This window comes from Dendrobates tinctorius, unplaced genomic scaffold, assembly GCF_039654945.1.
Source record: "Dendrobates tinctorius isolate UK_male_01 unplaced genomic scaffold, ASM3965494v1 ptg000143l, whole genome shotgun sequence".
In the NCBI taxonomy this organism is placed as follows: Eukaryota; Metazoa; Chordata; class Amphibia; order Anura; family Dendrobatidae; genus Dendrobates; species Dendrobates tinctorius.
In genome coordinates, this window is record NW_027361810.1 from 6,511,102 (window position 1) to 6,538,089 (window position 26,988).

Consider the following 26,988-nt stretch of genomic DNA (forward strand, 5'->3'; position numbering starts at 1 on the left):
ATTGCATGAAGGTAGTAATAATAGTAATAGTAATAATAAGGGTATTTAGTTAACATAATTTTGATCAAAATAATTTTGTACTTTTTTTTCCAGGATATTTGTTTTGTGTTTTGTTTTTGGTTTTCTCTGTGTAAAGGTCATGTGTTCATATGCAATTACAATTTGCATGCACATTAATTTACTTTTTCTGCTCAGACCCAGTTTTTAATTTGTTTCATTGTGCATTCTGTGCATATAAGGGTGTGACCGCCCTGTTTCTGAGTTGGAAAATCCATCCTGTCTGGCCTATACTATTACTGGTGGTTCAGGCCCTCTGTCCTTGTTCACATTTACGTCACTTGACAAGTGGAAAGGTTTTAAATACAAGAGTTAGGACTGTCCCACAAGGGTTGCCGTGACGTGGCGGGATGGCTTCTACATTATTTTGATCAAAATTATGTTAACTAAATACCCTTATTATTACTATTATTACTACCTTCATGCAATTTTTGCAATATATTTTTTACTTTTTTTTTCAGGATATTTGTTTTGTGTTTTGTTTTTGGTTTTCTCTGTATAAAGGTCATGTGTTCATATGCAATTACAATTTGCATGCACATTAATTTACTTTTTCTGCTCAGACCCAGTTTTTACAGTGGAGACATGTATGAATCTGATTGAGAGCAGCTCGGAAGGATTCAGACAGTGCTGAAAGCCAAAGGTGGATTTATAAAATACTAACAAAATAGTAACAATTAAAGTGTAGATTTTTAGGAGCAAAACAGTAACAATGTAGTGACGTGACAAGAATCTGCGCAACTAATCATATGCTAAATAGCCTAAAGTCACATTTATAATAATAACCTTTATATAGCGCTAACATATTCCGCAGCGCTTTACAGTTTTTGCACACATTATCATCACTGTCCCCGATGGGGCTCACAATCTACATTCCCTATCAGTATGTCTTTGGAATGTGGGAGGAAATCCACACAAACATGGGGAGAACATACAAACTCCTTGCAGATGTTGTCCTTGGTGGGATTCAAACCCAGGACCCCAGCGCTGCAAGGCTGCTGTGCTAACCACTGAGCCACCGTGCATTTTTTTATTTATGCATGAGATAGAAAAGATGATTGTCTATAAAATGACGGTAGTCTCACATTCGAACCATTAGAGGATTATGACATATGGAGCCTGAAAGTCGAATGTTCAAAACATTGTTACCCTTTTGCTCATCAGTGTAACTACTATAATACTGCTCTCTATGTAAAAGGATATAACTACTATGATACAAACTTTTCATAAAATAATTTTAAAAAAAGTACAAGACCTATAACTCTTAGTTATGTATGATCAGGCAGACCTTTATTTACAGAACGCTGACTGACAGTGTCGCTATCAGTGGTAACATCGTCCTTCTGTGGCTGAGACAATAGACATGTCACATCTTCCATTAAGCCCTCTGCTTCCTCCCCACTACTATACTTGGCAGAGGCAAAGAAGACCAATTATAACCTGTGCTTGGTAGAATTTTTGCTGTTTTTTTCTTTTTCTTTCATACTCCCCCATGCACTGGCACTTTTTACCATACATTTTGTACAATACTACAATTAACTTTTAACAATCTCTTCAACCAAAATTATTTCACCCTTTCCAGAAAGGATGTAACAACAAATGCTAGGTAGGGCCGTGTACACAAAGCAAAATGTGGCAGCATTTTGAGGAATTTTCTTTTGTATTTTTTAATCACTTTTTTCTCCCTTTTCCAAAGGATTGCATAGAAAATAAAGAATCTCAGCTCAGTGGAGTCACTTGGAACCTTTTGCTTTTTTATCCATAAAAACTATTGTGCTGTCTTGCTTCGGCTTTAGGATGCATTAAGTATGATAACTAAAATGTTTCATTGTAATTCTAATGAAGCCAGAGAGATACCAACTACACCATATCACTGGTCAATCACACTGAGTCTAGCACTGCGGCTGACTCCTCTCCTATCTCTGTCCATCAACTGAACCTCTATTATTTGCAGACTACTACTCTCAGCTTCCAAAGTGCTACGGTTGTAGAACATTTTACTGTCTGTAGCATTTCTTCAATGTTTTGTGGCTTTCTTTCCTATCTCTATTGCTGATCTCTGATGTCTTCTTGCTGTTCTGAATCACCCTACAGTGGATGCTGCATTCCCTGTCTTGGCTTTTATAGAGGCTCTGATAATTCTCCTGTTTGACTGGACTATACCATGTGATATGATAAATGATAGGCATTATGGGGAATCTGCTGTATTGTCAATTTTCAGTGATTGATGTAGTTTTCTGCAATGTGTAAAATGGCAGTAGGCATTTTGTGGCAATTCGCGCAAATCGAATTTCAGATTGTTGAATTTGACGGCACCTGCAAACGTCATTCATATTCGTGATTAGTATGTCACTCCCAGTTAGAAGTCTGATAATGGATCAGTTGAAAACACATTCTCTTGAATAGACGCTTGAGTACAGATATTCTTAGGCCATTGCTTGTCGCGTTGCATCATTTGGGATGTTTTCGTTACTCGCGTTTCCTCGGAAGCTCTCGGCTCCTTTATTTTTGTTTATTGTTCGTTACTGTATAATTCTGTTCTTGTTTTATTTCTGTATGAGAGGATTTCTGCCTTCGTCTTCCCACCACTCCCCACATCTCTAATTCTCATTGAATCCTTCAAGGTTCCCGGACGAAAAAAAAGTTCCACATTCACTCTTCTCGCACTCCTCCGAATTCCTGTTCTATTTAAAGTTGTGTCTGCGTCCTTGAATTGTTAAATTGTACATGATAAAATATATTATGGGCTCATAAAAGTGTTCTTGTCTATCGGCAGCCTGCGGTGATCCATGGAGGTGGCCTTGTAACTGTAGCACACGGTCATATGACCATAGCAGTCAATTCTGCAGCAGACACAACCACAACATCTCTCGGCCTCTATAGTCCCATCTGAGGACGCGGCTCATTCAGGAAACATGAGATAGAAGTATAAATAGGGCTGACCCTATTATGGGATGTCCTTAAGTGAACTGTATATTTATTTTTTGGACTATGGGGAAAAGCACATGAACCCTAAACCCCAAAATCTTCCATTTGGTGCCAGGCAGGTATAACCCGGGCATCTCCTGTATATAATTATATATGTACAGCCGGTATAACCTGGGCATCTCCTGTATATAATTATATATGTACAGCCGGTATAACCTGGGCATCTCCTGTATATAATTATATATGTTCAGCTGGTATAACCTGGGCATCTCTTGTATATAATTATATATGTACAACTGGTATAACCTGGGCATCTCCTGTATATAATTATATATGTACAGCTGGTATAACCTGGGCATCTCCTGTATATAATTCTATATGTACAGCTGGTATAACCTGGGCATCTCCTGTATATAATTATATATGCACAGCTAGTATAACCTGGGCATCTCCTGTATATAATTATATATGTACAGCTGGTATAACCCGGGCATCTCCTGTATATAATTATATATGTACAGCTGGTATAACCTGGGCCTCTGTATATAATTATATATGTACAGCCGGTATAACCTGCGCATCTCTTGTATATAATTATATATGTACAGCTGGTATAACCCGGGCATCTCCTGTAGATAATTATATATGTACAGCCGGTATAACCTGGGCATCTCCTGTATATAATTATATATTTACAGATGGTATAACCTGGGCATCTCCTGTATATAATTATATATGTACATCTGGTATAACCTGGGCATCTCCGGTATATAATTATATATGTACAGCTGGTATAACCTGGGCATCTCCTGTATATAATTATATATGTACAGCTGGTATAACCTGGGTATTTCCTGTATATAATGATATATTTCCTTCTGGTGTAACCTGGGCATCTCCTGTATATAATTATATATTTACTTCTGGTATAACCTGGGCATCTCCTGCATATACTGTAATTATATATTTACAGCTGGTATAACCTGTGCATCTCCTGTATATAATTATATATGTACAGCTGGTATAACCTGGGCATGTCCTGTATATAATTATATATGTACAGCCGGTATAACCTGGGCATCTCCTGTATATCATTATATATTTACTTCTGGTATAACCGGGGCATCTCCTGTGTATAATTATATATGTACAGCCGGTATAACCTGGGCATCCCCTGTATATAATTATATACGTACAGCTGGTATAATCTGGGCATCCCCTGTATATAATTATATATGTACAGCTGGCATAACCTGGGCATCTGCTGTATATAATTATATATGTACAGCTGGTATAACCTGGGTATCTCCTGTACAGTTGTGGCCAAAAGTATTGACACCCCTGCAATTCTGTCAGATAATACTCAGTTTCTTCCTGAAAATGATTGCAATCACAAATTCTTTGGTATTATTATCTTAATTTAATTTGTCTTAAATGAAAAAACACAAAAAGAATTGTCCTAAAGCCAAATTGGATATAATTCCACACCAAACATAAAAAAGAGGGTGGACAAAAGTATTGGCACTGTTCGAAAAATCATGTGATGCTTCTCTAATTTGTGTAATTAACAGCACCTGTAACTTACCTGTGGCACCTAACAGTTGTTGGCAATAACTAAATCACACTTGCAGCCAGGTGACATGGACTAAAGTTGACTCAACCTCTGTCCTGTGTCCTTGTGTGTACCACATTGAGCATGGAGAAAAGAAAGAAGACCAAAGAACTGTCTGAGGACTTGAGAAACCAAATTGTGAGGAAGCATGAGCAATCTCAAGGCTACAAGTCCATCTCCAAAGACCTGAATGTTCCTGCGTCTACCGTGCGCAGTGTCATCAAGAAGTGTAAAGCCCATGGCACTGTGGCTAACCTCCCTAGATGTGGACGGAAAAGAAAAATTGACATGAGATTTCAACGCCAGATTGTGCGGATGTTGGATAAAGAACCTCGACTAAGATCCAAACAAGTTCAAGCTGCCCTGCAGTCCTTGGGTACAACAGTGTCAACCTGTACTATCCGTCGGCGTCTGAATGAAAAGGGACTGTATGGTAGGAGACCCAGGAAGACCCCACTTCTTACCCCGAGACATAAAAGCCAGGCTGGAGTTTGCCAAAACTTACCTGAAAAAGCCTAAAATGTTTTGGAAGAATATTCTCTGGTCAGATGAGACAAAAGTAGAGCTTTTTGGGCAAAGGCATCAACATAGAGTTTACAGGAGAAAAAAAGAGGCATTCAAAGAAAAAAACACAGTCCCTACAGTTAAACATGGTGGAGGTTCCCTGATGTTTTGGGGTTGCTTTGCTGCCTCTGGCAGTGGACTGCTTGACCGTGTGCATGGCATTATGAAGTCTGAAGACTACCAACAAATTTTGCAGCATAATGTAGGGCCCAGTGTGAGAAAGCTGGGTCTCCCTAGGAGGTCATGGGTCTTCCAGCAGGACAATGACCCAAAACACACTTCAAAAAGCATTAGAAAATGGTTTGAGAGAAAGCACTGGATACTTCTAAGGTGGCCAGCAATGAGTCCAGACCTGAACCCCATAGAACACCTGTGGAGAGATCTAAAAATGGCAGTTTGGAGAAGGCACCCTTCAAATATCAGGGACCTGGAGCAGTTTGCCAAAGAAGAATGGTCTAAAATTCCAGCAGAGCATTGTAAGAAACTCATTGATGGTTACCGGAAGCGGTTGGTCGCAGTTATTTTGGCTAAAGGTTGTGCAAGCAAGTATTAGGCTGAGGGTGCCAATACTTTTGTCTGGCCCATTTTTGGAGTTTTGTGTGAAATGATCAATGTTTTGCTTTTTGCTTCATTCTCTTTTGTTTTTTTTTCATTTAAGGCAAATTAAATGAAGATAATAATACCAAAGAATTTGTGTTTGCAATCATTTTCAGGAAGAAACTGAGTATTATCTGACAGAATTGCAGGGGTGTCAATACTTTTGGCCACAACTGTGTATAATTATATAGGTACAGCTGGTATAACCTGGGCATCTCCTGTATATAATTATATATGTACAGCTGGTATAACCTGGGCATCCCCTGTATATAATTATATATGTACAGCTGGTATAACCTGGGCATCCCCTGTATATAACTATATATGTACAGCTGGTATAACCTGGGCATCCCCTGTATATAATTATATAGGTACAGTTGGTATAACCTGGGCATCTCCTGTATATAACTATATATGTACAGCTGGTATAACCTGGGTATCTCCTGTATATAATTATATAGGTACAGCTGGTATAACCTTGGTATCCCCTGTATATAATTATATATGTACAGCTGGTATAACCTGGGCATCTCCTGTATATAATTATATAGGTACAGCTGGTATAACCTGGGCATCTCCTGTATATAATTATATATGTACAGCTGGTATAACCTGGGCATCCCCTGTATATAATTATATATGTACAGCTGGTATAACCTGGGCATCCCCTGTATATAATTATATATGTACAGCTGGTATAACCTGGGCATCCCCTGTATATAACTATATATGTACAGCTGGTATAACCTGGGCATCCCCTGTATATAATTATATAGGTACAGTTGGTATAACCTGGGCATCTCCTGTATATAACTATATATGTACAGCTGGTATAACCTGGGCATCCCCTGTATATAATTATATAGGTACAGTTGGTATAACCTGGGCATCTCCTGTATATAACTATATATGTACAGCTGGTATAACCTGGGTATCCCCTGTATATAATTATATAGGTACAGCTGGTATAACCTGGACATCTCCTGTATATAATTATATAGGTACAGCTGGTATAACCTGGGCATCCCCTGTATATAATTATATAGGTACAGTTGGTATAACCTGGGCATCTCCTGTATATAACTATATATGTACAGCTGGTATAACCTGGGCATCCCCTGTATATAATTATATAGGTACAGTTGGTATAACCTGGGCATCTCCTGTATATAACTATATATGTACAGCTGGTATAACCTGGGTATCCCCTGTATATAATTATATAGGTACAGCTGGTATAACCTGGGCATCCCCTGTATATAATTATATAGGTACAGTTGGTATAACCTGGGCATCTCCTGTATATAACTATATATGTACAGCTGGTATAACCTGGGCATCCCCTGTATATAATTATATATGTACAGCTGGTATAACCTGGGCATCCCCTGTATATAACTGTATATGTACAGCTGGTATAACCTGGGCATCCCCTGTATATAACTATATATGTACAGCTGGTATAACCTGGGCATCTCCTGTATATAATTATATATGTACAGCTGGTATAACCTGGGCATCCCCTGTATATAATTATATATGTACAGCTGGTATAACCTGGTCATCCCCTGTATATAACTATATATGTACAGCTGGTATAACCTGGGCATCCCCTGTATATAATTATATAGGTACAGCTGGTATAACCTGGACATCTCCTGTATATAATAATATAGGTACAGCTGGTATAACCTGGGCATCCCCTGTATATAATTATATAGGTACAGTTGGTATAACCTGGGCATCTCCTGTATATAACTATATATGTACAGCTGGTATAACCTGGGTATCTCCTGTATATAATTATATAGGTACAGCTGGTATAACCTGGGCATCTCCTGTATATAATTATATAGGTACAGCTGGTATAACCTGGGCATCTCCTGTATATAATTATATAGGTACAGCTGGTATAACCTGGGCATCTCCTGTATATAATTATATATGTACAGCTGGTATAACCTGGGCATCCCCTGTATATAATTATATATGTACAGCTGGTATAACCTGGGCATCCCCTGTATATAATTATATATGTACAGCTGGTATAACCTGGGCATCCCCTGTATATAACTATATATGTACAGCTGGTATAACCTGGGCATCCCCTGTATATAATTATATAGGTACAGTTGGTATAACCTGGGCATCTCCTGTATATAACTATATATGTACAGCTGGTATAACCTGGGCATCCCCTGTATATAATTATATAGGTACAGTTGGTATAACCTGGGCATCTCCTGTATATAACTATATATGTACAGCTGGTATAACCTGGGTATCCCCTGTATATAATTATATAGGTACAGCTGGTATAACCTGGACATCTCCTGTATATAATTATATAGGTACAGCTGGTATAACCTGGGCATCCCCTGTATATAATTATATAGGTACAGTTGGTATAACCTGGGCATCTCCTGTATATAACTATATATGTACAGCTGGTATAACCTGGGCATCCCCTGTATATAATTATATATGTACAGCTGGTATAACCTGGGCATCCCCTGTATATAACTGTATATGTACAGCTGGTATAACCTGGGCATCCCCTGTATATAACTATATATGTACAGCTGGTATAACCTGGGCATCTCCTGTATATAATTATATATGTACAGCTGGTATAACCTGGGCATCCCCTGTATATAATTATATATGTACAGCTGGTATAACCTGGGCATCCCCTGTATATAACTATATATGTACAGCTGGTATAACCTGGGCATCCCCTGTATATAATTATATAGGTACAGTTGGTATAACCTGGGCATCTCCTGTATATAACTATATATGTACAGCTGGTATAACCTGGGTATCCCCTGTATATAATTATATAGGTACAGCTGGTATAACCTGGGCATCTCCTGTATATAATTATATAGGTACAGCTGGTATAACCTGGGCATCCCCTGTATATAATTATATAGGTACAGCTGGTATAACCTGGTCATCCCCTGTATATAACTATATATGTACAGCTGGTATAACCTGGGTATCTCCTGTATATAATTATATAGGTACAGCTGGTATAACCTGGGCATCCCCTGTATATAATTATATATGTACAGCTGGTATAACCTGGTCATCCCCTGTATATAACTATATATGTACAGCTGGTATAACCTGGGCATCCCCTGTATATAATTATATAGGTACAGTTGGTATAACCTGGGCATCTCCTGTATATAACTATATATGTACAGCTGGTATAACCTGGGTATCCCCTGTATATAATTATATATGTACAGCTGGTATAACCTGGACATCTCCTGTATATAATTATATAGGTACAGCTGGTATAACCTGGGCATCCCCTGTATATAATTATATATGTACAGCTGGTATAACCTGGTCATCCCCTGTATATAACTATATATGTACAGCTGGTATAACCTGGGTATCTCCTGTATATAATTATATAGGTACAGCTGGTATAACCTTGGCATCTCCTGTATATAATTATATAGGTACAGCTGGTATAACCTTGGTATCCCCTGTATATAATTATATATGTACAGCTGGTATAACCTGGGCATCTCCTGTATATAATTATATAGGTACAGCTGGTATAACCTGGTCATCTCCTGTATATAATTATATATGTACAGCTGGTATAACCTGGGTATCCCCTGTATATAATTATATAGGTACAGCTGGTATAACCTGGGCATCTCCTGTATATAATTATATAGGTACAGCTGGTATAACCTTGGTATCCCCTGTATATAATTATATATGTACAGCTGGTATAACCTGGGCAGGTATTTACAGGCATAACTTATTCAGTACATTCTTACACATTGAGATGTAGTCCATGCTGGTATAATCTGGGCATTCTTTTCTCCATGGCATAATGACATCTGCCCTGATGTTGCAGCAATGTTGCTGCAGATCTTCCATCTCCTTGTGACTTTGTACAATGTTTCCTTATTCCGGTTGTTTATCCGGCACAGTATTGTTGGGTCTTATTTCCAGACCGTTTCGCTTTTCTGCTCTGTGACCTCCGTTATTTTAATTTTCTCAAGGATGGCCGCAGTTTAGACTACATTCTCTCTGGAGATTTATTTTATCTTATTAATTTGTCACGCCTGTTTGGATTATGTGTTTGCTGATGCTCGGCCGTTTCCCGTCTTAGGAGAAATAGTCTGTCTGCAATAAAGTATTTGTGAGCGACATTACGGGATTATTGGAGCACTGGACTCGGCCGTCTCCTGCTCTCCCATAGATAATGAATGGAGCGGCGTTGTGCGGGTGCAACCATCACGCCCTATTGATTTTTATGCCCAGAGGCTAGGACTATGGGGTCTTGAGTTCCTCTTTTTAGGGATCTTTGGGGTCCCTGAAAAGTGAATCCCAGTGATGAGACATTTATTTCCTAGGCTGCGGATAGAGAATACATATAAGTTGGGGTAAAACACTTTTATTAACACAATGGAAAATTAAAGTCTTAATTATCTTTAATTACACTCAAGTCAAATATTCTATTATTTTGATGCTTTTAAAATATAAAAAAAGGAAAACATTTTGCAAATAGTTTTCATAAAAAATCTCCCACCGTTTTGTGCATGCAGCTCTTATGCAGACCTATGTTTCCCACAGGGTTACATACTACAAACAGGTCCGTTGTATTATTCTCTGTATGCTACTCTCTATAGATTAGCTTGAAGTATAGGCGTCTGACTGACGGAATCATTTACACTGGATTTTCAAAGGAGCTGAGTACACAAAACAGTAAGAAAACTTCCTATCGATACTACGAGCAGAGTTATTTCATTCCTTTTACATGAGATGTTTTGGAAGGTTAAAGGATATTGTAGGCATACCCCCTGAGGAAGGAGTTCAGCGCTCCGAAACGCGCGTCGGGGCGGGCCTACCTTCCTCTGCCTCTGCAGCTTAGGCTGGTTTCACATTAGCGCATTTTATGCGCACGCACGGCCGGGGGTAGCTCCGCCCCCGATCCGGCTCTCTGCCCGGCGTGCCCGCCCCTTGCCTGTAGCGCCGCCTCCTAGCGGACGGCGGCGCCTGCGATCGGCGCACCCTATCTTTAGCATAGGGTGCGCCGATCGTGCGCAGGTCGTGCGCTAGTTGCGCTTTGACCTGCGCTGCGCACTTATGACGGTGCGCCGTGCGCGCCAAAATCCGAAAAGTTCGATTTTGGCGCGCACGGCGCACCGTCAAAAGTGCGCAGCGCAGGTCAAAGCGCAACTAGCGCACGGCCTGCGCACGATCGGCGCACCCTATGCTAAAGATAGGGTGCGCCGATCGCAGGCGCCGCTGTCCGCTAGGAGGCGGCGCTACAAGGAAGGGGCGGGCACGCCGGGCAGAGAGCCGGCTCGGGGGCGGAGCTACCCCCGGCCGTGCGTGCGCATAAAATGCGCTAATGTGAAACCGGCCTTATAGGTAATATATTACCGGTATATAGTTTCTTTATTTGGGATATGCATAGAATCCGCTGAGTAATGTGAGCACTTGCTCTGTTACTATTTGTTGCCCTCATGATGATTTCTCTATGGGCTATTAATAAATATTTGCTGCAGTGGGGATGTGCGAGGTGTGAGCCTGGTTTTTGAAGTGTGTTCCTAGGTGGACGCATTCCCTTTTTTTCCCCCTTCTTTCCCAATATTCCTGGTTGTTCACTTTTGATATTTTGATAAATAATAAAAGCGATGTTTTATGGGACTTTTCTGACCGCGTGTTCTCTGTGGTGCCTATATATTGATTTCTATAGAGCAGACATTAATGGAAACATTACTGTATAATGGAAGTCAATGGCTCATCCAAGTGCATGACTACAGGGTAGGACTCTGTTCCACATTATGTGTTTGGATCTGTCCGAAAAAAAATAAGGGTTCACTCAAAACAAAGAAGTGTCTCTATATTTAGTAGCTGACTCCAGTTTTTGGTGTAAAATGATCCCTCAAAAACTGTAGATTGTAAATGATGACTTGCGTCAAATTTCCACTAGAATTATCGACTTTTTTTCTTTCCAAAGTTGAAAAATGTGGCTTAAAAGTTGGTCTGATCTCTTGGAAGACAACGATTAGGTAACATTTGTTAAAGAGTAAGGACTGAATATTTTGGAAATTTTTGAACTTTTGGAACAAAGTGTGCTCATAATTTATCTGTTCTGAATGCATAATTAGGCTGCGAGTGTGGGGCGCTTGAGACACCATTTTTATGGATATCTCTATGCACCAGTACTCACACAAAGAGATTTTATCAGATTGCTCGACTCGGCTGCAGAGGCATGTATGAAGAAGATTCCAGAAGGAGGTTTATTTTCAAGCTGAATTCTTGCAGTTATGCCCCAATTACAGTAGGTAAAAATAAAGGCTATTCTGAACCAAAGATGCAATGACATGAGCTTGTTAACATGGCAGAATGAAGAAGAAGGGAGGTGATACTGACATCAGATCTGGGGAGGCAGGCAGGGAAGAGGAAGACTAACTTCTAAAGGGCAAACCTTAAAACATAATGCACAGCAATAATACAATACAATATTGTATGATTCCCAAGTCGTGGGGTCATGACAGTTTCTTTCATCCTTCTATAATAACCAAATCAATATCTTTATTGGGGCTACATTTATTATGTAGTTTATACCAGGTATTAGCAAAAAAGAAAAAAAAAACTACTAAAAAGTTACAATTGATGATTTGTGAGTTGTGACAAATGTTCTTAAAACTTTACTTGCTTTTTTTTCCCTTTGCTCACCAAATTTGAAAATCACTAGAACCAATGTGGAGACTTTAATTACACGTAAACCCTCTATATAATATGGTGAGACCTGTACAAAGATCTAAACTCCAGCTTTAATATTCAACATCTGATACACATTTTTGAGCAATCTTGTCTCCATCATCGGATGCCTGTCACTTACGGCTTCTATCCCTTTGACAGGGTATGAATGATTGCTATTAGTGACCCCCTAAAATTCCAGGAGTAACCTGAAGAGGTGAGTCCAGCACATCAGGATGTGTCTACTGCCCATATGGGCGAACAAATGGGAATCCAATATGACCCAAGCTTGACCCAATATGACCCTTTGCAAGCAGTTGAAGGATTGTTGTTATGGGGCCACCATAAGTGAATACAGTTGTGACTTCTTGCCCCATGATGCCTTCCTAAGGAACAGTTTACCTTTGATAAATATCCACAGTAACATTTACTTTCTTCTTCTTTCTTTTCATTTTTTTCTCTTGCCCTCTTGTCCTTTTACTTCTCCACAATATCCCAATAAATTTTTCCCATGTGAGTTAGGACAAGCCCCACGGTTTGGGTCACCGCCGTTCTTCCAAGAAGCAACCTCATTGGGAGTGAAACAAACAGGAGCTTAGTCACCATCCTCTCTCTTTTTTTGTCCTTGCGTCACTGGAACGTTTCGAGGGACTAAACATAGAATGATTCACAGGATTTAGTGGTTTTCTGCAGGATCCGGAGGTGGCGGCAAGTCTTCACAGAGCACAGCGAGGATTTCATTTTTAGTTTGTTGTGGAAATGTAAAGATATTACAAAGCATCTGTCCCACTGGCACCGGGCCTTCATTTTTTTTGTGACTTCTGACTAATGTTAGACATGGCTCCATTAATGGAGCTTTTCCTGCCACCCACGCTGTGAACTGCATCAACAAGCCGTTGTCTTCTTGGAAGCTCCACAAATGTAACCATTTACTGCGCCTTTTGTTTTCATGATGAATGGAAACTCAGAGGAGGAAGCATCGATAATACTGAATATGACTTCCTGAGTTACACATCATTCTCGAGACAACGCAACATTTCACCCACCTACGGCTAAAACAATCCCCGACAACACAGCCAGAAGACGACCAGACTCTTATAAAGTTGGATTTACTCCTATCTACCATAATGCACCTACAACAAGTTCAGTTTGACCAAAAACGAAGTAATATTGTATCCAATAGTTGGTAGCAATTGTAACTTTGTATCCAATAGTTTGTATTAGAGATGAACGAACCTTCCAAGAATCAAATTTGCCAAATCGCACAGATTTTACTGGGAAAAGCGATTTGCATCAAAGTTATTAACTTGAAGTTGAATGTTTCTTATTACGGTTTGGCCCACAGAATATAATAATCATAGGATAAGCAAAAAAAAAAGCATCAATTCTCACCTCTCCGCCCACGTGTCTTGTCGTCCGGTCCTCCGCGTCTCTTCTTTTGCCTTCCTTGGTCGCACACATTTTCTGTGGCCTGCTTCATTCTGGATTGGGACTTCTACCTTGATCAGGCCTTTGACAATAGAAATGGACTCCAGTCCCCGGCAGATGAGAGATGATCCATTAAGAGGTGAATGCTTCCTAATGAATTTAGTCCCAGCAAAAAAGCACACAGATGAACGGCAAACTAGGGCACACAAATCACCACATTAACAGACGGAGATATTTATCTGAAGTATTGTGGTATGTTGTTCAGTCAAAAAACAAAGGTGCTTGCATGAAAAAACAAGAAGATTCCAATGTATTATGAAAAAAGAAGAAAAATGCAACACTCAACAATGGAGCTGAAACGCTGTGCGTCTTTATTTCACATAAATTCCATCAAAAGATATGTGGACATGCAGGACACTAGAGGAATGCTATGGGAGGGAGGTGCCGGACAACGGCCGTTTTGCGATTACTCGCTTCTGCTGGTATCTTTTGATGGAATTTATGTGAAATAAAGACGCACAGCATTTCAGCTACATTGGTGAGTGCTGCATTTTTCTTTTTTCATAATTCGTAATGAATTTGATGCATCTTCAGAGCATTCTTCATCGATACTTCGCTGGCATATGGTGTGCCTGTTCTGGGCAGAAGGACGATGGCCCTTACAACCCCAGCACCACGCTGTCTTCGTGCTCAGGTAGCTTGTATGGTTTCCGTATCGCATTGTACTGAGGTTTCTCAATCTGGGGCGACCTGAATATTACTACTCCCTAATAACGACTCCTAAAATGAGAAGGAAAATTCACAGCTTGTAGCCTGGAATAAATCTTGGAGAAATATTAGAGCCTGAAGTTAGATCGAGATTTTCCTATAAGCCGTCTGCATTGCAGGTGGTTTTGCACCGCAGAGGTTTTCGGAAGGGCGCAGCGTGTCCAACGTCTCAGCATTTCACCCTTCGGCCTGATCATTGCTGCTGATATTTCTTGACAGTTCCAAATCTTAATGACTTTCAATCAACAGTTAAGAGAAACTCTCCAAGAACTTCCTGAGGAAACTGGCTCTAAATTCCTCCTGGAAACCACTTACATCTCACCCAGGCGGCCACTTTCTGAGATTTCCTGGATGTGCTTGGCTCAGCAATTTACAGCAGGTGATGAGAAGAAGCCAATATGTGGCCGGGACAGGAGTGCGGAGATTGGGTGTCTGATCCACCTGGTCTATTAATATTAACACATACAGTGCAAAGTGATGTGCTGGCATCAGCGTGGGGCTCCATTAAAGGGACAGCACCCCATTGTCCTGTGTAGTGATTTCTATGCCCGAATCACCTGACGCAGGACAGTGTGCAAAAGAGATTTATCTTGAAAAAAAAAACTTCTCCCAAGGTCCTCACGGATGTGTGCATGCACATTTTGCTATTCTAGCCCACTATTACAGCTCATATGTGGCAAATGAATCTCATCAGACACCTGCAATTAGGAGCAGCCGTCTGCAAACCTCTACAGCAGTGCGCTCCAACATTTGTGCTCTTCAACTCTTATAAAACTACAACTCTCAGCATGCAGTGACAGGCAGATGTTGCCAGGACTGGCTGGAGGTTGTCACTTTTGTAACACAGTATTCAGTCTGGTAAGAAGGTAGAACACAGACCTGTATAGGGATTGCAGTCTATTTTGCCACACATACCTGAAGGTTATCTCTAGTCCAGCCCTCAGTCATTCATTATGTGGATAAGTTGACAGATCTGTGTGAGGAAGGGGTGTACATACAAATCATGGGACCTCATAGCAGAACGTCTAATTGCCCCCCTCCAAAAAAACAACTTTATTATTGGGCGGAGTCACAGAAGAGCATTTCTCACAACTTTGCAGTCTTTACAAAGTAATTTTCACCCTATATAGTCCTCCGTACAGTATTATGGACACCACATAGTCCTCCTTACAGTATTATGGGCACCACATAGTCTTCCATACAGTATTATGGGCCCCACATAGTCCTCCATACAGTATTATGGGCCCCACATAGTCCTCCATACAGTATTATGGGCCCCACATAGTCCTCCATACAGTATTATGGGCCCCACATAGTCCTCCATACAGTATTATGGGCACCACATAGTCCTCCATACAGTATTATGGGCCCCACATAGTCCTCCATACAGTATTATAGACACCACTAGTCATTCTAACAGTATTATGGGCACCACATAGTCCTCCATACAGTATTATGGGCACCACATAGACCTCCATACAGTATTATGGGCACCACATAGTCCTCCATACAGTATTATGGGCACCACATAGTCTTCCATACAGTATTATGGGCACCACATAGTCCTCCATACAGTATTATAGACACCACTAGTCATTCTAACAGTATTATGGGCACCACATAGTCCTCCATACAGTATTATGGGCACCACATAGACCTCCATACAGTATTATGGGCACTACATAGTCCTCTATACAGTATTATGGGCCCCACATAGTCTTCCATACAGTATTATGGGCACCACATAGTCCTCCATACAGTATTTTTTTTTCTTTTTTTTCTCCCTTTAAACATGCTCCACCCAAATAGAGGAGAAAGAGAGAGAAAGAAAAAATATTAAATGAACAAATAAATTAAAACACTGTCAATCAATTATTTTTGTAATGTTTATTAATACTGTATATTGGAACCTATAACTGAGCCTAAGGGCAGTATCACACGTCCAGATAATTCCGGTACCGAAAAAAACGGTACAGGAGCTATCCATGTCCGTGTGACATCCGTGTGCTATCCGTATGTCCGTGTGCTGTCCGTATGCTGTCCGTGTGCTGTCCGTATCCGTGTTTTTGAAAAATTATTTTCAATGTTAACCCTTTGACTTTTAAAAACGCACACGGATCGTGCACGGACAGCACACAGACAGAACACGGACAGCATCCGTGTGCGGTACGTGTTTACACGGACCCATTGACTTGTATGGGTCCGTGTGATCCGTGCTGTTGCACAAAAACGGACATGTCAGCGTGTTTTGCACACGGACACACGGTCCGTGAAAACACTCTGACATCTGCATAGACACATTCATTCGAATGTGTCTACATGTGTCAGTGTCTCCGGTACGTGAGAAAACTGTCACTACACGTACCGGAGACACTGACGTGTGAAACTGCCCTAACCTGTAGTTTCCATGCATAAAAGCGCACATTTCTAGAAGTTATCCCGCTCTTAGCAATAACTACTCTTTCAAATAGTAACAGCAAAGAAATTAGATCCCTAGAGATACAATCCAGCTGGAGTGCTGGCACATATAGGAAAATAGAATTACCAGTATGTGGCAAAGCAATGAGATGACCTGATCCCAAAATATTTGCCCTTTTTAAGTCTTTTTTTTTCTGTGTTCACCTGTTTGTTTTTGTTTAGGTTTTCCAGATATTTTCTGCTGATTCACCATCTTCAATTTTTCAGAAAGAGGAAAAAATCCAGCAATCCCGATTCCTAATGAAAAGGGTTCATCAATTTTTAGCAGTGTGAAAAATAGTTATTGGACCTGTTTCATCATTTGCAGTTTTTTAAAGTCATTTTTAGTCTTCTAGGATTTTTGCACCAAAATCTTCAAAGTAGATCATGCGGTTCACGAACTATACGCAAAATCTAAAATGCTCTTTATGTTTCTCTTTGACATTTTCAGCAACTTTTTAATTTGCACGTTTCTTAAAAATAGTGAAAAAATATCTGGATCTACGTCTTCTCTGAAGAACATTTGTGACATATTTTGTAACTTTTCAAGAGTTACAATCAATTAATCAACTGAAAACATCTGCAAGTTGCCAACTCCGCCTGCAATGGCGAAAAGATAGGATAGAAGGCAAAAAAGGAGCAAATGGAAAAATAAATATGATGCAAACCCAAAAAGCACAAACCCCGCCCCAAACATTCACAAACCACAGGTGGTTATGAAGTAACAAATAGGAACCAACAAACATGTTTACTTTATGCATAATTTATGAACTGTATGCCCATTTTGAAAAATTTGACACAAAAAAAGCTAATGAATATCAAAAGACACAAAAGAAAAGCCAACAGATGATCAATCGGTGCCTGAGAATTTGAATTTTTTTTTAGAGTGGGTCTATTCCCCAAAAATCACTGTAAAATGTTTTTTAAAAAAATGCTTTTCAGACTGTACCTTTCTTGTCTAAAACCACTCTGTTATTCTTATGTTCATTGTTTTGAGCATTATTTTTTATTTTTTACTTTAAGTTATGAAAAACGCCCAATGTGAAAAAAAAGAGCATGTAGTCACTCCTATGAAGCACTGCCTTATGGAATCTGCGCCAAACCAGGAACTGTCCCATTAAAAGGCTGAAAAACTCTTTGAAAGTTGCTTCCGGAAATGAAAAATTCATCCAAAAACTCTCCTCATTTTTGACCACATAAAAATTTCCATTTGCTCATTCCCTTATGTGGTGTTTGCAGGTACGCAGGATGCAGTGATGAGTCGCGAGACAATTTGGTGCTTTCTAGAATAACGTTTATAAGACTAGAAGGAACTTTCCTCAGTCACGGCCTGATCAACAAAAGGGGTAACACGGGTTGCCCTTGCAGGGGCTCTATACAAGCAAACACAAATGGGTAGAACACGACTACTTCCGGCAATAGCCGGTCACTATAGGGCCGCGGTATGGCCGACTATGGGTCCTTAATTATATAGTCAACTTAGCCGTCCAGACGTCCCTCGCCATTCTGGTTGGTGGTCTTTCGACGTAGTAGTCGCTGGGCCCAGTTGCTGAGGCGTTGGTGAAGTCTTTGCGCGCTCCGGCGCGCCGATGACACTGGAGCCCCACAGGCCCCGGCGGAGTCCTTGGACAGATGGGCCGCAACCCCCGGACTGAGGCAAGCAGCAGCGATGTGGGGTGGCGGATAACAGGCCACCTGCGCAGCTAACGGCTGCGACGGGGAGTCCGCGGTCAGCAGAGGCTTCGCCCCTGCTGCAGACCGGAGCGGGACAGTTGTGGCCGCCGACGGCACTGTACTTGCCGTGGCCACTGGGAGCAGGCCGCAGCCGCGAGCTGGAACGAGACGGCAGCGGCCGCAGGCGACTGCGGGTAGGCCGCCGCGGGCTGAGGTGAGGCGGCAGCGGCCGCAGGTCGAACTGGGGCCGCAGTGGCCGTGGGCTGGAGCAGGGCAGCAAGTCTTGGCGCCGTCCCTCTGGAGTCCTCAGTGAGCTTCTTCCCTGGCACTGGTAAGTCGCTCTAGCTTTTAGTCGCTCCCGCAGTCTCCTGCTGCCTCTCTCCCGGTCTGGTGACTCATCGTCCCGGGAATTCCCCGCCTCCTTTATACTGGTCTCTCCCCCAGCCCATCTGTCTGTCACAATGGTCCGTCGCCGAACTGTCCTCCGGGGACAGTTCCCCCGGAACCCAGATGACGGCTCCCTTGGTTCCGGCCCGGACACTCGACAGGGGCCATTCCTCCCACACTTACTCGCGTGGAAAACTGTCCACCATCGCAACGCCAATGCTCTGGTGGTCACCCATGCCTGACAGCTGTTCTGCAGTGTTGAATTTTCGACAATCCTCAGGTAACCGCTGCAGACAATCACCGGCCTCAGTTGTGATGATAGCACAGTCATTATTTAAGAACTGAGGCCCATGGGACCACCAGAGCAGCAGCGCTGGAGCAACAGGAAATTTACCAGGTGACTTATGGGTTTGTGTAATGTATCCACTGTTTTTTGTCCATTTTTGTACAATTTTGGACCGACCCAATAAATTGAACACGTTCAGTCTCAGGATAACAATTTCCATTTCATTACAAGATGAGATCTTAAAAAATAATTATGAAATTAAACAACGGGGCAAATTTATCAAGCAAAATGCGGCAGAATTCGTGCACAATTTGTGAAAAATAAAAGTCCTGATTTGCGTGACATCCATTATGAGTGTGTAGGGGTCCGGGTGGCAGGGGCAGCGCTGGAGTGGAGGGTAGCATGCTGTGGGTGTTTAGGAGATGTGGCTGGTAGGCGGCGGAGGTGTGCTGTACTCACAGGAATGGAGGGTGACCCGCTTCTTGGCGTCGACAGGCGCGAGACAGAGACAGGAGATGTATTCAACAGGTTTTTCTTTTACTGGCCGCCCATATGACGACCAGCACAATGCATGACAAATATTGCACACTGTTCTCCTCTTGCAGAACGGCCCGAGCACCTTCACTTATTTACTTCTTCAGCAGGCGTACTTCGTGGCTCTATCCACCGTGGCTGCCCTAGGCCAATCCACCACAGCGTTTCATCTTTCAAAGTCCACCGTACACCAGGTCCTCACAGGCCGTCTCTACCTGTGACCAATTTCCTATAGGGTCACCCCCCGTGACCGTTTCCACTGTCCAAAGTCTCTGAGGGGTCTCCTCTGTGTGACAGCCCCTCCTCACTTGTGAGCTCCCCTGGCTGACTGAAGCTTCTAGAAGCTCACCTCAGTATTTATCCAGTCAGTCCAGGTAGCTCCACCCTCTGTCACCTGACAGTCAACTTCGCCCAATCAGAGTCACCTTGACCTCTGGCAGTTATGTAACCGTCATATGACAGTTACATAACCATTGCCGTTGGTGCTCTCCAGTGACCTCTGATGGCGGGCTGCCAAATGACACCTACTGTCAATCACTCTGTCTCCCACTGCAGACAGAACCGTACCCAGCTCAGCCTCCCCACAAGTGTTAAACACTTTCTGCGCTTGTCCGACAAGGAACGTGGCCGACAAATGAGCAGCAACATGCAGGAGGTGCCAATATTTTGGTTTTACACAGTTAGGCTGGTTTCACACTTGTGTTTTTTTGCACTGTATTTTAGCGCTAAAAAATGCATGCGCTTTTTTTTCCTATATTTTGCATGGGATGCGCTTATGTGCGCATACACATGCGTTTGTATGCGTTTTTACATGCATGCGTTTTTTGTGGTGTGCGCTCGGACGCACAAAATGCATCCTGTTGCATTTTTTGGGCGTCCGACTTGCCTCAAAAAAACGCATGCGCGCGCAATCCGTTTTTTTGCAGCAAGACACCCATTATAAGTCTATGGGTGCGCATATGTGCGCATTGGCATGCTCATGTATACGTTTTTTTGCACATGCGTTTTTTTGTTGACCATTGGTTAGACAATGAAAATTAGGGGTTTGGGTTACAGTTAGGGTTAGTTAAAGGGGTTTAGGGTTAGGGTTTGGGTTAGGGTTAGTATGGTTTGGTTAAGGGTTAGGGTTTAGGGTTAGTTAGGGTTTAGGGTTAGGGTTTGGGTTAGGGTTAGTAGGGTTTGGTTAAGGGTTAGGGTCAGGGTTAGGGTTAGGGTATGGTTTGGTTTAGGGTTAGGGTATGGTTTGGTTAGGGTTAGGGTTAGGGTTAGTAAAGTTATGGTTTGGGTTAGTGTGAGGGGCCAACTAATGTTGGAAAAAAACACAAACGCACTAAAAACGCATACAAACGCATAAAAACGCTGCGTTTTTTTTCATGCATGCTCATAAAAATGCTTGAAAAAAACGCAGCATTTGTATGCGTTTGTATGCGTTTTTTCCATGCGTTTTTTTGCTGGAAAAACGCGCTGCAAAACAAAGCAAGTGTGAAAGTAGCCTAAGCCATCCAATATGTAGTGAAAACTTAGATCCCAGTTTTTTCATTCTGTTTGTGTCTTTTTTGGCGTTTTCATTCTTGTGCTTAGTTTATTCTGTCTATTGTGCCATTTTTTACTCTATTGTTTTTCAATCTTCGCCATTTTTTCGGTTTGATTTACAACGCGAGCTCAGTTTTTATCATCCAGATGCTTTTAGCTAATCAATTATTTCAGAGCTTTTACATTTTCTACTGGACAGCGGCTGTGGAGCACAAGATCTGCCTAACTTGTTAGTGTGCGGTTGATGACTGACATTTTTATGCTTAATGAAAATCCTATGCGAAATTTTGCTCAACGAAGGTGCAAGGAAAGAACAAGAGCAAAAATAAAATTATTTTTCCGTATGCGCCGCATTCATCAATCATCATGCTCCATTTTGATGGGGATGACGCCAGATTCACCCCTGCAAAAAGAAAAAAAAAAGTGCAAATGAAGGATCAGGGGCAAAGGATCAGTCTAGTTAAAAGATGCCCCAGATGTTTTCAAAGTCAAGTTTCTTTTACTGAGAGTAGATGGACATTGTAGATTTTTTTTTTTTACCAGTGGGGTCATTTGAGTCTCGTGGTTCAAAAATATCCAATACGCCCCCAAAGATACCTTGTGGCCTCCGGTGGGCTCCAGATATCAGGGTGAGACTGCAGCCCCTGCGCCCACCATAGCTACCCCCTACTTTACCTTCTGGACCCAGATTTCAGTCAATGCGCCTCCTACTTCTGTTCTTTGCTTGGATACAAAGTATCATTCCATCTCCTGCTCTTCTCCCACGTCCTCCATGACATTCAGGTGGTTTTTATTCTCCTCTATTGGTTTTATAAATGATGAGCAGATGTCCTGGACCGGCTGATTCTGCACCACATGTTCTGCTGCTCTACATCACTGCCTGTACGTCCCGGTGATTACCGTCCCACCATTCCCTGAAATGACGAACCCCAAACCGTGGGAATGTTTGATTTTTGCCGTCACCAGTGTTCTGCTTAACCCCGTAGATATTTCATTGCAAAACAAGCTTGGGAGGCGAGAGATAAATATTTACCTTCTGCCTTCATATCTGTGGCTATTTTAGTGACAAGAAGCATGCGGAGGGTGCGGGGGCCTTTCTGTACTTCTGCCCAAATATTTGGAAACCTAATCTGCGGAGGTGAGGGCCGCGTCCGGGTAAGTGGAACAGTTATGATTATGGCCTCGGTCACTCTTGGATTTCTGCTTATGCTGAGATGCTTCAAGTGACTGGACCACGTCTATGTCATGAAGACACTCGGAGGTGGAATGAGAGCACCCAAAGACCATGACCGATTGGGTCTTTTTTTTTTTTTTTACCAGTGATGAAGATGTGATCCAGCCTATGAACAGGTTCTGCATGGTAGGAAGGATAGTTTGGGCATGCTCTCAGCTGACCGATGCTTGGGAATTGTTCTCATGCTGCTATGAACAGGAGACGTCAATTAATTTGGCTTTCGAACCATATTGGACCAAGGAAGGAGCGGAACTTTTCTAGTAGAGATGAGCGAATATGTTCAGAAATGATCGCCAGATCCAAATTTGCCATATTCATACCCTATTCGTGCCAAATTTATGTTTGACGATTGTTTCCGAGCATAGTTGGTAATTTCTACTTTCCACTGACTTCAACGGCGTTCGGCTGTGTTCGGCGAATATTGCAAATACAATATTCGCCGGCGATGGTAATCCAAACTGAATATTGCAAAAATTTGCTCAACTCTACTTTCTAGCAATCTGTTTCTGGGCCACACAATGAGCACGTGGTAGAATGGCCCCTGAGTGCCCTTGAGACCCATGTGTCACTTTCAGCACCACATTGCGGGTCATCAGCTGGCTCCCGAGCCATAGTGGCTGCTAAGTAAAAATGAACCTTCCCTGGGATATAAAGTTCATCACCCATCAGCTTTGCCTGGCCAAAACCAGCATCTTGTCCATAACTTCCACAGAATGAACTCCAGAGTCCCCAGTCGGATTGTTTGCCATCGTATGCACCATATTCTATTGGTTTTATTCTTTTTCCTGAGCCCTTCTTGTTGGGCTTCGTCTTTAGTTACCAGTTTTGCACAACCTAAGGATCCATTTCTGGCAATGACCAATGTGGCTGATAGCGGGGCCCCCAGATCACCTGCGCAGCAAGCCACTGTACGGAGAAACTACAGCGTTAGCAAACGAGGAGGTGGAGAGCCGACCCTGCGGGACAGAAAGGGGTCTGAGGAATACCGACTCCGAGCCTTGAATATAAGTCCCCAATATTGAGGAGCCCGATTGGGGCGTAGTTCTGAGGACCCTTCTCCTGTGTATGTCATTCAATAGCACAAAGAAGGAGAGGAACCATCATTTTTGGATGCAGCTCCGGATGTGACTGGAGTTTAAGACAAAGAAAAGCCCAAATGGAAAAATGACCCCAATATTATCCGTAGGTCTAAACTGTAAAGTGATGTCTGAATTGTAGCAAAGGTTTTATTCCAACCAAACAAAGAATCATAAAAGTCTTCAGTCTCAATATCCAGTTCCCCTCTTCATCTCACGTAGAACCTTGTGGCCTCGTCTGACTCTCATTTCCATATTAATAATGGACGTCACTGCGGTTTTGGGCAGAGATTAGTGTAGACAAATAGACACCTGACAAAGGTGAAGGAGCGGCCGTGGTTCTTCATTTGTGACTCTGCGCCTCTCAGGAAGACGCGTCATTAAATAAAGCAGATAATCTGCAAGTAAAACACTGGAACGTCGCGGAGCCAACACTGACAGCCACTAGTAAGATGAGAAAAACACAAAAATACTACAGTAAATATTAATAATTATATCAACTGTATCATTAATTATGTTTATTTATTGATGAAAAAAGAGAGATAAAAACAACATATAACTAAGGCATAATAAAAATGGAAGTAAGCCAGAGCAGCAAAAAATGGCCCAAGAACGCGATGGAAGTAATAAATGTAATACAGAAATGAAAAAAAACAATGCCACAAGGGCGATTTAATAAAAAAATATAGGTCTAATCCCATGTATAATATAGACAAAGAAACCTGTGGAAATGAATCAAGACCATTGATCCAGACCTGTGCTCACGTTAAATGGTGACTTCCCGCTCCCCTGTCGCGTTCCACAACCCGTGTTTCGCAAGCTGCTTCCTCAGGGAGTGACCGCTGAAGAAATATATAGATACTGTATATTTGTATTATTTACACCTACATGGAAAAGTTTGTGCACCCCTGGTCATAATTACTGCTATTGTAATCAGCTAAATAAGTTAAAGATGAAATGATCTCTAAAAGGGCTAAAAAGTCACAGATGACATATTTATTTTGTATTTTAGGCCAAAAAAAAAAATATTGTTATCTTTTACATTTTAAAAATTAGAAAAAGGAAAATGGGTCAATGAAAAAGATGGTGCACCCTGCATGGTTAGTACCTAGTATCACCCCATTTTGAAAGTATCACAACTTGTAAATGCTTTTTGTAGCCAGACAAGAGTCTTCCTATCCTTCTCTCTGGATTTTCCTCCATTTTCCTTGGAGACTTCCTCCAGTTCTGTGAGATTCCTGGGTCGTCTTGCTTCCTCTGCTGTGTTAAGGATCATTCTCCATTTGTAGAAGCCAACTTCTTCCTCTTCCTCTTCTCTCCTTCAACTTTTTTTTACAGATGGTGTTATGTCTGCAACAAGAATTTGTTGAAATTTCATTGAATCCATTCTTCCCTCTACCCGTGAAATGTTCCCCATGCCATTGGCTGCAACACAACCCCAAAGCATGATTGAGCCTCCCCCATGTGCCCCTTTTCTCCACACATACCTTTCATCATTATGGCCACAGAGATGTATTTTAACCTCATCGGTCCACAGGACTTGTTTCTAAAATGTATCAGGCTTGTTTAGATGTTCTTTAGCATACTTCTGATGCTGAACTTTATAGTGATGACACAGGAGAGGTTTTCTTCCAATGACTCTTCCATGAAGGCCTTTTAGAGATCATTTCATCTTCAACTTGCTTATCTGTTCACAATAACAGTAATTTTAACCGGTGTGCCAAATCTTTTACATGTCACTGTAGCATTTATTGTACCACCTTCCTGATATGGTCATTTTGTCATTTTTTACTATTTTTTTTTATTTTCCACTGTTTTTTTCCTTTTTGTATTATATTTATTATTTACGTCACGCTCTTTGGTGACTTTTTCCTTCTCTTGCTTACTTCCATTTTTACATTTTTAATATGTCTTTGTTACATGATAAATAAACATAATTAACGATACAGTTGGTATAATTATTAATATTTACCGGATTATTTTTGCATTGTCTATCTGATTAAACAAGCTGGCCAAATTAATATAAAATAGAAGCAAAAGTGCATTTGTGTACTGGGGTCAGGATATTTTTGCGTGTAGCTGAACAGTGGGACCCAATAATCAATGTTACTGGTGGGCCTTTGCCAACCCAGTCCGACTCAGAATCCCACTGCGCCCTGTTGTGCACGATACCAGACGGTTGGACACGATTCCTCGAAGTGCAGATCCGACGTCATCGGCGCCGATCAGCTGTCGATGCAGAAGACAGCGGTAGAAGACAACCTCTTTAAAGAGTGGCAGAAGACCAGGAGGCGGCAGCGTGGGTGTTTGTGGCTAAGGTCAGTTTTTCAAAATATTATTCACCCTGCGAATTTTCAGAGAATTATCCAATAAAGTCATGCGGCGTTCACTTCTGCATTAGTCCGTGTGCAGTGAGTTTTTTTCACCTTACCCTCTAGCAGATCTAGTATGCCAGTCCTGGCCAGACTAAAAAGCAGACCGCTGCCCCGTGCAGCCATATGGTGACATAAAGTCACTGCGGCTGTGTAGCACAGCAGTGCATTGTCTCCGAGCACCGAGCCCGGTATACATGGCGCCCCTATAGCGAGCAGTATAACAATGCACGTGCACTGCGTGAGATCAGCGGAGGAGCCGCATCCAGTCAGTGTTATAATAGGATGATGAATCCTGGCGCTGAGACAACAACTCTCATCGTGGGCAAGTTACAATTATGTAATGAACATGTCAACTCAGGAATTTTATAGTCTGAAGCGGCTGAGTAACGCGTATTAGAAACATGAGATCAGTCCTTTCTGCGGGAATAAAACCCTTCGCTTTTTTTCATGTTGATTATAACGGACGGGATGAACTCGGGCGTCTCTCACTTTACTCATCATTGGGGAATAAACCCAGAATGAAACAAATCCAAATGTTACATCAGAGAAGGCTCAAGGTCGAGCAGTCATCTGGAACCATTACCGTAACTGAACACCATATCAAAGAAAGACCCCGATATGGAGACATAGGCCCCGGCCATGTCCCCCTCCACTGCAGCCAGGACCTGCATGAACCATGGAAAACCCCATTGTCACCCGCCGGCCACCTTCTGGTTACTCATTATCAGCAG